Below are 16462 nucleotides of genomic sequence, written 5' to 3'. Positions count from 1 at the left end.
TTTTTTGCCAATCCTGGAGCTTAAACTCAGGGCCTGAGCATTATCCTTGAGCTTTCTCAAGGCTAGAGCTGTACTACTTGAGCCACAGCACCACTTCTGGCTTTTTCTATGCATGAGGTACTGAGGAATTGAACCTGAGTCTTCGTAAATGCTAGGCAAGCACTCTACCATTAGGCCACTCTACCATTCTAGCCCCCTGTGGCTTGATTTTTAAAGTTTTAATATGATTCACATCAGACAATATGTCAGATAAGCTCATCCACTGCCAAAGCTGGGGGCATGGAGTGCCTAAATTTCCTTGCCTTTTCCTGTTTTGTGACACTCAAGGTATAAAATGATCTATTGAATCAACTTTAAATTTTACATTATATTGTTATTATTGATATACTATGACAGTAACTTGGTTGAGAGATGAAAGCCCTTGATATTCTCAATTTTAAAGGCATGATGAGGGTGTGGACAGACAGACATGGCAAGTGGTGAGAAAGATATTTTAAAGTTTTCGTACATAAAACCAGAAACCTTCATCCATCTCTCAAATTATGACTCATTTGAAGACAATTTGGGATAGTTGAATGGATTAATGAATACAAAATAGCTAGAGAACAATGCACACAGGAACTGATTGTGTGCTTCTCACAATAAGTACTATGGGAGTTGAGAGAAGGGAGATATGCGTGTGGGCTGGAGCCATGGCAGAGATCTCAGGCATCAGAAGGCCCAGAGTGAAAGGAAAGGAAGGTTTCCTCTATTCCAGGAAGACACGAGAGCCACCAAGATGGCGAGAGTCTATACCTCCACCTTCCACCTTTCCTGTGACCCAAGTGGCGTGGCACCTGGGAAAGCAAGGAAAACACCCATTCTTCTCCTTGTGCTGGAGCTGGGTTTAGACTGAGCCAAAGCTGAGGTCACTCTGGACAAAATGTGGAAATGCAGGTGCTAGCTAGGAACAGTGATCTGGCAGAAGGTGAGGCTTCTGTGAGGAGGAATCCCTTCTTTCCCCCTTGACATTTGTTTGCCTTCATGGCTCAGCTACCAAGTACAGACAGAATAATAAGTGCAGGTCATGCTGGAGAGATTGGCAATGGTCTTCCCAGCTTCTTCAGCAGAGGCCATCTTGTTACAGATTCAACACCTTAGCCAGGTACCAGAGACCTCCCATCCTAGCTACTCAGGTGGCTGAGATCTGAGGATGGTTCAAAGCCAGGCAGGAAAGTCATGAGACTCTTACCTCCAATTAACCATCAAAAAGCCAGAAATGGATTTGTGGCTCAAGTGATAGTGTCAGCCTTGAGCAAAAAGAGTAAAGGGCAGTGCCTAGACCCCAAGTTCAAGCCCCAGTACTGGCCTCTCTATTCACATAAGCAATGTCTTTACATTACTTCAATACCCAAACCTTTTACCATGATTCAGCTGCAGCTCAGTTAGACACAATACCCAGCCATCCTGTGTTCAAATTAGGACGTGTGTGTGTGTGTTTGCATTTGTGTGTCCTGGGGTTTGAACTTGTTTCTTTTTTTTTTTTTTTTTTATAAATTTTTTTTTTTTTGCCAGTCCTGGGCTTGAGCTTAGGGCCTGAGCACTGTCCTTGGACTTTCTCAAGGCTAGAGCTCTACCACTTGAGCCTCAGCACCACTTCTGGCTTTTATCTATGTATGTGGTACCGAGGAATCAAACCCGGGTCTTCATGCATGCTAGGCAAGCACTTTAACCACTAGGCCAAACTCCCGGCCCTGAACTTGTTTCTTGATCATATGTGGTCTTAGGGAATTCCTTGTTTTTCCCATTTGTAAGGTGAGAATAGACATTGTACTGGTACCCGCTTCCTAGGGTTGTTCTGAAGATTTAATGAGGTTGCATTGGTCACACTCCTGCCCCATTTCTCTCTTGGCTTCCCTCCCCCCATGCTCAGCCTCTTCTGGGCTTTGTTCTTGCTGCCTTCTTTTTCTTCATGTCTTCAAGTGACAGCAGAGATAACACTTCCTCTCTGGTTGCCTTGGTCCCTTTCCCTTCCAGCTCTACAGGCTCTTCCTATCCTGCATTCTTTAAGTAGTCATATGATGTCATTTCTGGTCTCCTTACTCACTAGCTGAAGGCCCCAGAAGGGGACGGATCTACAGGATTTGCTTGCATAGCCCCTGCTTAGCAGAATACTTAGTGGATACATTGGGTGTGCAAAAACGGACAGCCAAATGGATGAATTAACAAAGGCCAGAAGGAGGAGTCACAGGCCAGCTCACAGTGCCCTAAGGACAGGCTGAGCTGAACTACTGCTCAGGATGACTCTATGTTTTGGCTAGGGTCCAGGCCACAGCTGGAAGCACCCGTGACTGTAGCTGTGAGGGGATAGAAGATTCAAGTAGCCTCTGCCTACCCTCCATTCTCTAGATCCATAAGCAAAACTCCTAACTGCCCCCAGAGAATCTGGCTTGAGATGATTCAGTGAAAAAGCCTTCTGCAGAGGCAAAGACTCAAGATCAGACCTCTGATTTATCTGGAAAATTTCTAGGTTTCCTTAAACAAGGGTAAGGAAAATTGGGTAGGGGTGATACACTTAAACAAAATATATTAAAACATATTCCATCCAAAGCAGTCCCTGAAAGAAAGGTAATGCCAACCTATTCAGCTATTAATAAGCCACTCTCTGATGGAGGCAGACATTGCCACCATCGATAAGCAAATCAGTGATCACCAGCTACTATTCCTGGTTCTGAGATGCAGCCACTGGATGAAGTGAGCCAGCTTTCTCTCCATGATCAAACGCAGGCCGGTTGCTGGCACATGTTCAAATCAAATCCAGTTGTGGCAGCTGCTATAGCTGTTTGCACACGTTTCCTGAAATAAAGGGGGAAAGGCAGAAACCTGTCTCTTCTTGAGGAAACAGATTTAGGATATAATACCCAATGAAAAAGATTTTAAAAAAAGAAACACACAAAACAGGAAGTCAGTAAAGTGAGAATTTAGCTTACCAGGCCAAAGCAGGCAATCCTGAGATGTAATAGCTGCCACCCAAGCAATCATTTTAGGGGTAGGGGTGAAAAGCTGAGGCTATTGACAGGCTGACAACCCATACAAGGGTATGGTTCTAGCTGGGCCAACCTAGACAACATCATCACAGCAGGGTCCTTCACACTTTTTGCTGGGAACATTGACTCACCCCTGTAATCCTGGCTCCTCAGGGGGGCTGAGACCTGAGGATTATAGTTTGAAGCCAGCCTAGTCAGGAAAGTCATATACTAGGGCCTGCAACCTCAGACCTGACCATTTCCTTCATTGAAATGCAAAGGCCAAGCCTTGCTGCCACCCCTAAAGGGAATTCTGTACAACCCCATGCTTCTTGCCTGAGACCTGGGCATGCTAGGGAAAGAGATCTTCTAATGAGGAAGGTAAGCTTGTCTCTGACTAAGCTGAGTAAGTGGGTCATTCCTCCAACAGAGAAGGGGCTTCAGAAACTAATCACCCCCAAACAGCACATCTTCTGGTGTGTATGGCAGGAAAAAGCAAAAGCTCTAGAGGACAGATAGAGTCTAGGAAAAGCCTTCAACTAGATTCTGGAAAAAGGAGAGCTTTGCTCTCAAAAGAGAAGTGCATACCAGGGACAGGTGTAGGGAAGTGTGAAGTTTTGTCGAGGAGATGACTCAGTTTGCGTACATCTTAACATTCAGCTGTTCTTCACAGAGAACAAATGGGAAGGACTGGGAGAGATTTCAGAGACAATGGTTAGACATGGAGACCAGAGGCATCTGTAATTACTCCAAACCATCATTTTCTTTTTTTTTTTTTACCAGTCCTGGGCCTTGAGCTCAGGGCCTGAGCACTGTCCTTGGGCTTTTCTCAAGGCTAGCATTCTACCACTTGAGCCACAGCACCACTTCTGGCTTTTTTCTGTGTATGTGGTACCGAGGAATTGAACTCAGGTCTTCATGCATGTTAGGCAAGCACTCTACCATTAGGCCAAACTCCTGGCCCATCATTTTCTATTAACTTTCACTATTTTAATGGCTCTCCCCATCCCCACAGCCCTCTCCTGATGAGAGGAAGAGAAAAGATAATTTGGGGGGGGGAGGTCAGTCATGGGGCTTGAAATCAGGGCCTGTACACTGACCATGAGCTCTTTTGCTCAAGGCTAGTGCTCTACCACTTTGAGTCTCAGCTCCACTTGCAGTTTTCTGGTGGTTTATTGAAGATAAGAGTCTCCACAACGTTCCTGCCCAGGCTGGCTTTGAACCGTGATTCTCAGTTCTCAGCCTCCCGAATAGCTGAATTACTGGTGTGAGTCACCAGTGCCTGGCAAAGATGAGGATCTTAAAAAATTATTATAAAAATAGTTTTCTGATTCTTTATCAGAGTCAGGACTGGAACCCTCTCTCTTCTCTGGGACAATACCCTTTCTACACAGCAAACATTTATTCATTATCCTCCTCAAAACAGTTCATAACCCTCCCCCCCACACACACACACATAAAAAAAAAACCCCACCCAGGCCTTTTATTCCTCTCTATAGCTCAGGATGCTTTATCAACCTCCATCAATCTGGCTCTTCATCATGGCTCATGTTCTGTGGGACTCTTGTGCAGTTGTTATGTGTTTTTTTCCTCCTGTTAATCTGTTTGGTGTCAATTTAGCTTGTAGCTAAAGAACCTAGAAGGAAGGCAGAAGCCATTCCCCCTCCCCCGGAGTTTTTAAGTTATTTGCTTTGTAAGCAAAATCTAAGGGATGGGCATATGTCCAATTGACTGACTGATTTGGGAGTCAAGTATTTGTCAATGGCAAAAGCATTAAGGTGCTTTAGAAAAATTGCTCATTAACATTAAGCACCGACCTTGAGGTTGAGGTTCTGTACTATGGCATCTAGACTTCTTTTTGGGTTCATATCTTTCAGTGTCATTGAAAAGCAATTTACTGTCCACCAGTTTCCATTCCTCCTTCCAACTTGAAGGAGGAATTGCTTGATATAGTGATGAACATATAGTAGGTATTCTACTAATTCCAAGAATTTTTTTTTTGGTCAGTCATGGGGCTTGAACTTGGAGCTTGGACTCAGGGCCTGGGCCCTGTCTCTGAGCTCTAGTGTTCTACCACTTTGAACCACAGCTACCCTTCCAGTTTTCAAGTGGTTAATTGGAGATGAGAATCTCCAGGACTTTCCTGCCTAGGCTAGCTTTGATTACAGCTATGATTCCAGGTGTGAGTCACCAGCACCCAGCTCAGGAGTCTTACTTTTGGCAGTAGAAGCGTTTGAACTTCAGAATTTTTATATGTATATATGTCTGTCTGTATGTCTGTCTGTATACATATATATGTACTTACTTATTTTTGCGCCACTACTGAAGTTTAAACTCAGGGCCTTGTACACTTATTTGGCTTTTTCTACATCAGGCTAGTGCTCTATCATTTGACCCACAGCTCCACTTGAGAGGTTTTTTGGAGAGGCTTCTTAGAGATAAGACTTTCCTGCCCAGGCTGGCTTTGAACCTCAATCCTCAGATCTCAGTCCCCTGAATAGCTAGGATTATAGGTGTGAGGCAGTAGTTCTCAGCCTAGAAATTTTGGGAATCTGAAAGTATTCGTCGTAGACCAATAAACTCAGAAACTTCAGTGTGATCTCTGCCTGTATCTGATCCTCGATTTGAAGAAGTGGGAGGTCCCGTGTCTAGCTACGTCTTCTTTGCCATCAGTGTGGCCTAGAGCTCAAACAGGAGTGTGTTCCACAGGCTTGAGTGGACTGGCGTGTTCCCAGAGCCTTCTCTCAGATGCCTTCCACTCAGTGACTACTGTTCCTGACTAAGATGACAGCAATTATTGGTCTGTATTTCCTGGAACCAAATTCTAGGCTCCTAACAGCATTTGTAAAAAGGTTCAGGCAAGAAAACCACTATATATTCTTAAGTTCTTTGACAGCAAGTTTCCTTGGTAAGGATTTTCAGCAAAGGTTGTTGTACTGATTCGCAAGGAAGACTGTTTCTGATCCACAAATGCTCCTTCCTTTCTAGGCCTAAGACTTTGAACTGTACTTCAGTCAGGTAATTTTCATTATCGTGTTACTGGAAAGAGCTTCTTCCAGCATTGATTCCATCACTGGGGTGTGTGTGTGTGTGTGTGTGTGTGTGTGTGTGTGTGTGTGTGTGTGTGTGTGTGTGTGTGTGTGTGTGTGTGTGTGTGTGTGTGTGTGTGTGTGTGTGTGTGTGTGTGTGTGTGTGTGTGTGTGTGTGTGTGTGTGTGTGTGCGCGTGCGCACCTGCGCACTTGGTGCTGGGATTTGAACTCAGCCTCCCGAGTAGCTAGGATTATAGGCATGAGCCACTAGTGGCCAGATAATGAATGGTTCATTTTCAGAAATGGGCCTGCCCTCATGCAGAAATAGTTGCCAAGCTTTTGAATGCTCTCCTACTGTTCCAATCCTTCCCTGGAGTTCCTGTGCCATCCCTACCCCTCTCTAGGGACAGAAGGTGACAGAGATGGAAGCTTCAGCTCTGTTGTTAGGGGGTCCTGCTGCTTGGTTGGCTATTTGGTGGTCTCTCCTGCACAGTGGGGTTTGGGTCTGATGGCCCCGAGCACTGCAATGATGTGCTGGCTGTGGAGAAAGCTGAGAGACTGAGGGACGCACACAGGAGTTCCTGTAGGAGTGTGAGGTCCAGCGCTGCTGCTGTAAGCCACTGTGCAGGACATGTTAGCATGAGGTCCAGAAACTGTGCAGGGCTACCGAAGGGCAGACAGGACCTGGAAGTTGTGGTAGAGATGGAGAGACTAAGGAGGAGGTTGTCCCAGATTTAAACCTTTGCATGACTCTCCTCACGTGAAGGAGAGCCCAAAGGCTCTGTCCTGGCCCTGACAAATGCTTTCCTTCCCTTGGTCTCCTTGGTCTCCACCCTCCTAGCACTATGCTCCACCCTTTACCTGGAATGCCCACCCCTTTGTTACTGACAGGATTTGCCTCTCTCTCTTTCTCCTCTCTCTCTCTCTCTCTCTCTCTCTCTCTCTCTCTCTCTCTCTCTCTCTCTCTCTCTCTCTCTCTCTCTCTGTCAGTCTTGGGGCTTGAACTCAGGGCCTGAGCACTGTCCTTGGACTTTCTCAAGGCCAGAGCTCTACCAGTTGAGCCACAGCACCAATTCTGGCTTTTTCTCTGTATGTGGTACCCAGGAATCTAACCTGGGTCTTCATGGATATTAGGCAAGCACTCTACCATTAGGCCAAACTCCCGACCCCATGCTTCTCTTTTAAAACTCTTCTGGCTCATGCCTGTAATCCTAGCTACTCTGGAGTCTGAAAGCAGAGGACCACAGTTCAAAGCCAGCCAGGCAGGAAAGTCTGTGAGACTCTTATTTCCAATTAACCAGCAAAAGGCTGGAAATGAGTGGTAGCTTTAGCCAACGAGTCTTAGTCTTGAGCAAAAGAAGCTCAGGGACAGCACCCAGGTCCTGAGTTCAAGCCTTAGAACTGACAGAAAAACAACTCTCTTTGACTCCTGCAAACAATGCTTCGCTCAGAGCAATAGCAACAAAAATAAACAACAAAAGCCATCCCTAGTGTTCTTGCCACTTTCAGGAAGAGACGCTACCCAGGCTCCCTCCTCTCCTCACGGGGGCCCTGGGTACACAGTGTCTGCCACCTGCACCCCAAATGTGCAGTTAGGGTAAGCCTTGGCATGGCTCTCCTGCCTCCCCTGGCACTGTGGCTTCCCTGCTGTGATACTTGTGTCTGCACCTCAACTCCTTAGCCAAGTTAACTGGCCCAGGGAAAGTTGTCCATATATGTCTGCATCATGGAGCAAGAGCTAGAGTTAAGAGGAGGTTAGAGAACCATATGCTATCCAGGTCCCTGGTCTCTGGAGTTGGGTTCATCAGCGGACAGTGGCCGCGATGGAGGAAGGAAAGGAAGTGGGGCACGGCAGGCAGTGGCTGTGGTCTCAGTGCTTCTGGGATGGGGGTGGACTCCCCTCTGGCTCACACTCTCACCCAGCCCCAGGCCTCAATCATGGGATGAGGTACCCGGAGAAGACAAGCCAGTAAGAATGTTTGGGAAAGGGTTTGCTGGATGCAGGACAGCCCGGGCTCTTCAAGGGATCAAAGCCAAGGAGACTCCTTTTCCAGAGAGGTGTCTGGAGCCTTCTCCTGCCTCCTCAGAGAAATAAGATGTCACAAGCCCTGTTAGATTTGGTGTCCATTGCCCTGAGCCCCATCCTCAGCTGGGGGTAAGAAGGAGGAAGGCTGACAGTGTATGAGAGGAATTGATACTTCACTAGGGTTTTAAAGAACGAGTAAATTTTAGGTGAACTAGTAGAGAGTGGGAGAGATTCCTGGGCAGAGGGGAACGGCATACAAAAGGATACGGCGTCGTCGTCGTTGGTGGCACCCTCAGGGGTGCGTTGGCAGGGTGATAATCATGGAAGCTGTGAAGACCAGTGAGGGAGAGGGGAAGATGGGGCTGACAGGGTGGGCACAGGTGGGCCCACGGAAGACCCTAGACTTGCAAGGAGAAGCAGAATTTATTTATTATATTCATTCAACTCATAATCATTCTCCTGTTTCATCTCCTTTTCCTCCCTCCCTCCCCATCTCCCTCATATCCCTCTCCTCTTCTCCCTCCTCCTCTTTCTTTTTCCTTTTTTTTTTTTTGGTGGGTCATGGGGCTTGAACTCGGCCTGGGAGTTGTCCCTGAGCTCTTCAGCTCAAAGCTACCATGATATCCTTGAGACAAGCCCCACTTCTTGTTTTCTAGAGGTTAATTGACGATAAGAGTCTCAGGTCCCTTTGTGCCCTGGCTGGCTTTGAACCTTGATCTTCAGATCTCAGCCTCCTGAGTAGCTAGGATTACAGGCATGAGCCACCACGCCCCTGGCTTTACATCATAAGTTTTTAATTAGCAAAGTACTAATTTGTGCCAGAAAAATGTGTTTAGATTTACCTATTTACATCAAAAACATTTGAAGGGTTGGGCTCACGCCTGTAATCCTAGCTACTCTGGAGGCTGAGATCTGAGGATCACAGTTCAAAGCCAGCCCAGACACTAAAGACCCAAAGAATGTGAGACTCATATCACCGATTAATCACTAGAAAAGGGGAAGTGGGGCTGCAGCTCAAGGGGTAGGGTGGTAGCCTTGAGCTGAAGAGCCCAGGGGCAGCGCCCAGGCCCAGAGTTCAAGCCCCATGACCCACAAAAAAAAGTCTCATAGAGGGCCAGAAGTGGTAGAGTGCTCACCTAGCATGCACAAAGTACTGGGTTAAATGCCTTGGTACCGCATATACAGAAAAAACTGGAAGTGGTGATGAGGCTCAAGTGGTAGAGCTATAGCCTTGAAAAAGCTCAAGGATAGTGCCCAGGCCCTGAGTTCAAGCCCCAGGAGTGGCAAAAAAAAAGTTTCATAGACTTTCCTGCCCTGGCTAGCTTTGAACTGAGATCTTCAGTTCTCAGCCTCCTGAGTAGCTAGAATTACAGATGTGCACTGCCAGTGCCTGCCTTTTTTACAAAATAAAATGTTATTACTTTATTATTAGGATATTGTTAGGTCCACCTGGAAGAAATGACTCCTTCCCTTGTCTCTCTCCCCCTGCTCCCTGGAAATCCCCACTCAGCACCCTGATTGGCAACTGGCATGCCTGGGGGCAGGGGAGGTCCCCCAGTCTGAGATATTTCCCTGTCTTCTGAGATCACATCCACTTCTGCTGTGGCCACACCCCTCTGCCTATATAATCTTTCACTTCCCACCATAAGCACTCTTGCTCCATCTTGGGCAGCGGGAGGTCTGGTCTTTCCCTTACTTCTCCTGAACTGCATGGAGTTTCCTTTCAGCAGACCTTACAGATGTTATATCTGCATTACTGTTTCGTAAGTCAGGTCCTGAGTACATTTCTCTTTAAAACAATGTCATTCCTTTCACTTCCCCCAGCCCCCAGTGATTCCTCTTTGCCTCTGTTGTAAGTTAATAGGCACACATGGCACACTACAGTCTAAGTTCATAGGAAAGGAGATAAAGCTTTGGCTAGTGAAATGAGGTGCCTGAAAGTTCTCATTACTAAGTGACAGAATAGAGACTCGAAGTTAGATCACTGCATTCCCCAGTCTTTGTGTGCCCAAAGAAAGCCCATCAGAGCAGAAAGTCTCATTAATTTAGAACTCAAATGAGCCATGTCATTCTACTCAGGACAAGAATGTAGACTCCTATGTGAACTTCAAGAAACCAGTGGAATCCATGAGCTGTTGAACGGGCATCCATCATGTAAGCATCAGCAGAATTCTGAGTTGGAAAAAGCAAATGTACTTATAAAGAAAGCAGGCCTTCATCCCCTGGAGACTCAGCTCTGAGGCTGGGCCAGCAGCCGCTCAGAAGCATCTCCATTTTTACTAGACTCACAAGCATTGGTCATTCTCTGGGTCCTCACTGATGTCACTGTCATTCAGTGAACTATTTTGGGACCCTTCCTGTTTTTCCTCAAAGTCACCTCCAGATGCCAGTGATTCATTAGCATTTTGTGTGTGTGTGTGTGTGTGTGTGTGTGTGTGTGTGTGTGTGTGTGCATGTGTGTGTGTTGAGGCTTGAACTATGGGTCTGGGCATTGCCTCTTTTTCTGCTCAAGGCTAGCATTCTACCACTTGAACCACAGCTCCACTTCTGGATTTTTGGTAATGCATTAGAAGTAAGAGTCTAACAGGCTTTCTTCCTGGGCTGGCTTCAAACCACGCCCCCCAGATCTCAGCCCCCTGAGTTGCTAGGATTACAGTTGTGAGCCACTGGCACCCTGCTTTCCATCAGAGTTGTTGGCAGGCTGCAGCCTTGTTAGTTTAGAAAGCCAGGGACATTGGGAGTGTGTGAGTCCCTGACTTTCCTGGAAAGTGCTGGCTCCTATAATTTGAAGAGACAGGGAAGACAGAGGTGGCTGAGGCCTGAGCACAGGCTAGGAGAAGGCCCTGCCTGTCAAGGGTCCTCCGGTTTCCAGCTTCAGGATTAACGCTGACTGCAACTTCCAGCCTCATCATTCTCACAGCACACAAGCTCCGTCTCCATGGCCAGGAGGTTGAGCTGGGAGACCTGCAGGCAGCTGCTCTGACTCCTGGGGTGGGATGCTTGAAAGGGGACCCAGAGATGCTTTCTGAAGCCTTAATTATGGTGATCCCAGACTTGATGTCAGACTGATGAAGCCCATATCGCAACTACTTTATGGTTCTCTTAAGAGGGTGACGTCTTTTCTGAGCCTTTGTTTCTTTGTTTGGGTTTTTGTTTTTGTATGGGTTCACTGGGACTTGAATTCAGGGCCCATGCTCTCACTTAGCTTTTCTGCTGTAGCTGGCATTCTACCATTTGAGCCATACTTCCACTTCTGGCTTTTTTCTTAAACAGGTAAATTGGCAATGAAAGTTGAAAGGATGGCTTTGAATCTCAATCCTTAGGATTACAGATATGAACTACCAGTGTTTCAGTGAGCCTTTGTTATTATAATGAGTGGTGGTACACTGTCTTATATGATGGCCAGTAATCCTTTGTAGCTCCTGAACACTTGAATTGTGCCATGGAGTGAACAATCTAGCCTTCCAGATTTCCTTGGGTGACCACACTGGAAACCTGCGCAGCCTTAGTGAGGCCTTCATGGAAAGCTCTGGATCCTCCACAGGCAACGATGCCAGGCAAATGCTGCAGATCATATCGCCTTGGTGGCATGAGTGAGCCCATGTCTGTACACCGGCTTGAGGAGTTGGGGTACAATGCATGTGGACTATGCCAGTAAGAGTTTCTAGCCCTGGTTTTTGCCACCACCCATACATACTTGTACCACACACCTGTGTGACCTCACGCTACTCCTTCCATGCCTGGATGTCCACATCTGGAACTGGGTTTGCCTCCTGGAGCTCCTGCCAGGATAAAATGAGCTAACACCTTGAAGTGCTTAGCACTGCCCTGGAACTTGGCAAACACAAGATAAATATTAGTGATCTGTCCCTTGCCCAGGCCTGGGTGAGCGTGGCCCTCCCCATTGCTTTTCCTACAACCGAGCGGCAGAAAACTGCTTCCTGTGGATTCCAGTGACTGTTCTGCCTCCTCAAGAGCTGGGTGTTTTCTTTTCCACATGCCCTGTAACAGAGGCTATCAAGGGAGACGAGGAGGGAGAGGCTGAGCCAAGGGTCCTTCAGATGTGTTGTGGGGTGAGTGTTTGGTGACCTTTGGTGATGTGAGACTATGGAAGGCGGTTTGAGACAGATGAGCGGGTGGAAGTGGCTGACTGCTTTAGACAGGGTGGATGGATTGCTGGCAGCTGCAAGCACAGGTGCTCTGGAGGGAAGTGGTATTTGAGTGTCAGGGCCATTAGTGCTCCAACTTTTTTTGTGTGTGCCCGTCTTGGGCTTAAACTCCAGACTTGAGTACTGGCCCTGAGCTTTTTTTTCCTCAAGTCTAATGGGCTCTAATGCTCTACTACTTTGGCAGCTAGGATTATAGGCATGAGCCATCAGCACCCCGCTGGCACTCAATCATTAGTCATGTGGAATCTTACCTTGACCAGACCGAGTGGGCCATGGTAGGCTTTGATGCTGGTCCCCAACCCCCAGCAGTTCCCAGAGGCTCTGGCAACAGCCCTCAGGGACCCATTGTCTCACTTCACCGTACAGTGGCAGAGGCAGAATCAGGACTTTATCTCTCCAGCATCTGAGCTGTCTCACTTTTTATACATGCATTTCACTTATTCTTTCAGGTTTTAGTCATTTTATTTATTCACAAAGCAGCTATTTATGTATATAAGGGTTGATTCTTATTTGTGTAGTTTTTACTATAATGGCGATGTCAGGACATATTAGCACATTTTGTGTGTGTGTGTGTGTGTGTGTGTGTGTGTACCCCTGAAACAGTATAGTAACACACTTAAAAGCACAACCTGTGACTCTACACAAGCCTAGACCCAAATGCTAACACTACTACCCCCTGGCTGTATCACCTAGGGATAATTCCCTAACCTCTCTGTACCTCTGAAAATCCCTTCCCATGAGGGTGTCTGTTAGCACCTTCCTCAAGCATTGTGATTCAGCACATGGAGAGGACAAGTGTGGGGGGCGGGGAGAGTGTTTCATAGTGATTTTGACACGACCTTCCCTGGGGTTCATGGTGAATGTGGTGGTCTCCCTGGTTATTTTGTTTTCAGCTGTGTATATACAACCTATGAGATAGGAAAGGAACTTCATGGTCTCTGGTCCAACCCGGTCCACATGCACATGGCAACACTGAGCCTCAGAGAAGACTCCCAGTGACTTGTTCAGTTAGAGAAAGTCCCAAGATTGAACTCAGGGGCTCTGGCTCCTAGACCCCAACTTTTCCTTCATCTTCCTCAGAGAACCAGAGGCATGGCCTGCACTCCACCCTGGGCCTGTGCACAGGTAGGCTGGCCCTGTGGACTGCGTCCATGGCTTCCTTGCCCTCTGGCTTCTCACTGGATTCTGCCCATGAAGACATCAGTGGCAGAGTGGAGGCCTGGCAGGGTGAAGCTGGTTGGTGCTGAAGTCAGACCCTGCCCATGGTTTTGTTCAGCTGCTTCCCTCTGCCAGAAGCCATAGCTTCCTCCTGGGTCAGCTTCTCTGTCAAGGTTTGGACCTTAATTTTTTTTCCCTTTGTCTGTTCAGAGCTAGGGTTAGTAACTAATAATTGCTTCTTCTCTTTCTGTATCTACCTCCTGTTGATTTTCCTAAGTCCTTACTTTCCACTGTGTGTGTGTGTGTGTGTGTGTGTGTGTGTGTGTGTGAGAGAGAGAGAGAGAGAGAGAGAGAGAGAGAGAGAGAGAGAGAGAGAGAGAGAGAGAGAAAGACAGAGACAGAGACAGAGACAGAGACAGAGAGAGAGAGAGGGAGGGAGTGTGTGCCCTAGGACTTAAACTCAATGCCAGGGTACTATTCTTTAGCTTTTTTGGTTCAAGACTGGTACTCTGCTACTTGACCCACATGGACTCTTCTGCCAGGGCTGGCTTCAAACCAGTATCCTCAGATTTCAGCCTCCTGACTAGCTAGGACTCATGAAACACTGGCATGAACCACTGGCATTCAGCTACTTTCCACTTTGTAAGATGTTGATGAAACTGTCCTTCAGTATCCAACTTTGTGCACCTGACACCTGATATACGATCTTACTTTCTGTCACCCATCCAGCCAGCCATCTACCCACCCATCCATCCGCCCACCCAACCATCCATCCATCCATCCATCCACCCACCCACCCACCCACCCACCCATCCATCCATCCATCCATTCGTCCATCCATCTACCCACTCATTCATCTATCCATCCATCCATCCATCCATCCATTTATCCACATATCCACAAATCCACCATCAATCCCCACAGAAACACAGTGCAGAATTCACTGTGGATACTTAGTACATTGAGCACTGAGTACTACTCCCTGGTAGGTGCTATGCCCGAAATAAAGGAAGTAAAACCTAGCCTCTGTTCTGTAGGTACCAGAGTCCAGTCCAGGTGTTAGTCACCCTCTTATCATTGTGACAATGAAAGAAATAACCTGGGTTTGGAAGGATTTATTTTGTTTTTAGCTTTCTTTTACTGTTATTATAAAGGTGACATATAGAGGGGTTACAGTTACATAAGTCAAATCATAAGTACCTTTCTTTTTGGACATGTCTCCTCCTCTTCCCTCAATCTTTCCTAGTTTTTCTCTCCCATCCCCACCTACAGGTAGTGTCTAGTGAGTCCCACTGCTGAATTTATTCACCCCATGTCCTCTGTTTCTGTGCCCCCTTACCCTCCAAAGACAGATAAATGAACAAAGTAAAAGAAATGAAAACAAAACCATGAGCAACAACAACAACCTCTTGTGTCTATTTCTTAAAGTTCACTTCTCACTTATGGTGGCCATGGATCAGAGAGAAAGAATGGAGAGAGGAGAAATGCAGGCCAGGGTAAGATGCACCTTTTAAAGACCCTTCCCCATTAGTGAGCTATCTCCTCCACTATATCTAACAACCCATATTTGGCCTTATATCTAACCCACCTGTACTCTCTCTTCAACAAATGAATGAACTTATCACCCTCATGATCCAATCACCTTCCAATAAATTGGCCCCACCAGCTGGGGACCACACCTTTAACATATAAGCCTTTTTGAAAAACAATACAGAAATGAGGAGAAGGTAGAAATTTTCAAACCTCGCCTCCTAGAGGCAAGGGTGAGGGTGGGGGAGGAATGAAGAGAAGAAAACAGAAGAAAAGAGCCTGGAGAATTGCTCTGGGAAATTTGGAAAGGACTTAGGGGTCGGGTCTATTCTGAGTGTTTTTAGTTTTGAAGTAGTTAAATATCCTGTTTGTCTTCTAAGATACAAACAGAGACAAAGATGGACAGAGACAGAAACACCTGCACATGCACACAAGCACATGGATGGTGAAGACTGAGACTTCCAGAGGGGTAAGTAAATCAACATCTCCCTCGGAAAGAACTTCCTGCAGGCCAGTTGCCCACCTGACCAGGTCCTGAGTGGACAGTTTTCCTCCAGCCCCTAAGCCAGCCTCTCCCTCCCTTCCTGCTCCTCTATGAAGGGATGAGGGAGGTAAGATCTGAGATCAAACAGGATCTGTGCAGCGGGTCTCACCAGAGGTGATTTCCTTTAGTGCTAGGCTGCCCTTGGCTACTTGAATGGGTCTCCCATGCAAACCTCCAAGTGGCAGATGGTGCAGCAGTTGCCACTGGGGAGCTGACATCACAGCTGAGCCATCTTAGTGCACGAGTAAAGTGTATTCAACTCAACAGACCCCAACCCAGCCACACAAACAGCAGGTCATGTGCTACACCTAGTGTTATAAAGACCACACCCAAACCTCTTTATCAGAATAGTGTGGGAATGGTGTGTGTGTGGTAGAGAGGGCGGGAGGTTTACCTAAGAGAGTGAGGTTAGTCAATTAAGTTAGCCACAAGGTAACAGTGAGTTTTTTCAACAAGTGTACATTGAGCTAGTACTGGTGTCTCACACCTGCAATCCTAGCTACTCAGGATGCTGAGATCTGAGAATTGCGATTTGAAGCCAGCCCAGGCAGGAAAGTCTGTGAGATTTTGATCTCTAATTAACCACCAGAAAGCCAGGAGTGGAATTATAGCTCAAGGTAGAGTGCCAGACTTGAACAAACAAACTAAGGGAGCCAAACACTGGTGGCTCACACCTATAATCCTAGCTACTCAGAGACTGGGATCTGAGGATCTGAGGGCTAGCCTTGAGCAAAAGAGCTCAGGGACAGCACCTAGACCTTGAGTTCAAACCTCCCCGACCTGCCAAAAAAAAAAAATATAGAGAGAAAGATCTAGGTACATATCATTCTCAGGTGCCAGGCACAGTGGAAGATACATGTGGAGAAGTCCCCTCTCGGTGGGCCTTTTCTTTTGAGGATGAGGTGGGGGAAGGAGGGTCTGAGAGAGAAGGAAATCTGTCACAACCAGTATGAATCCTCAAATTCACATTATGTAAATCTATACTATTCACGGTGGGTCC

This window comes from Megascapheus bottae, chromosome 7, assembly GCF_031878675.1.
Source record: "Megascapheus bottae isolate mThoBot1 chromosome 7, mThoBot2.hap1, whole genome shotgun sequence".
NCBI lineage: Eukaryota > Metazoa > Chordata > Mammalia > Rodentia > Geomyidae > Megascapheus > Megascapheus bottae.
The sequence above is the reverse complement of the archived record's forward strand: the minus strand, read 5'-3'. Positions refer to the sequence as shown.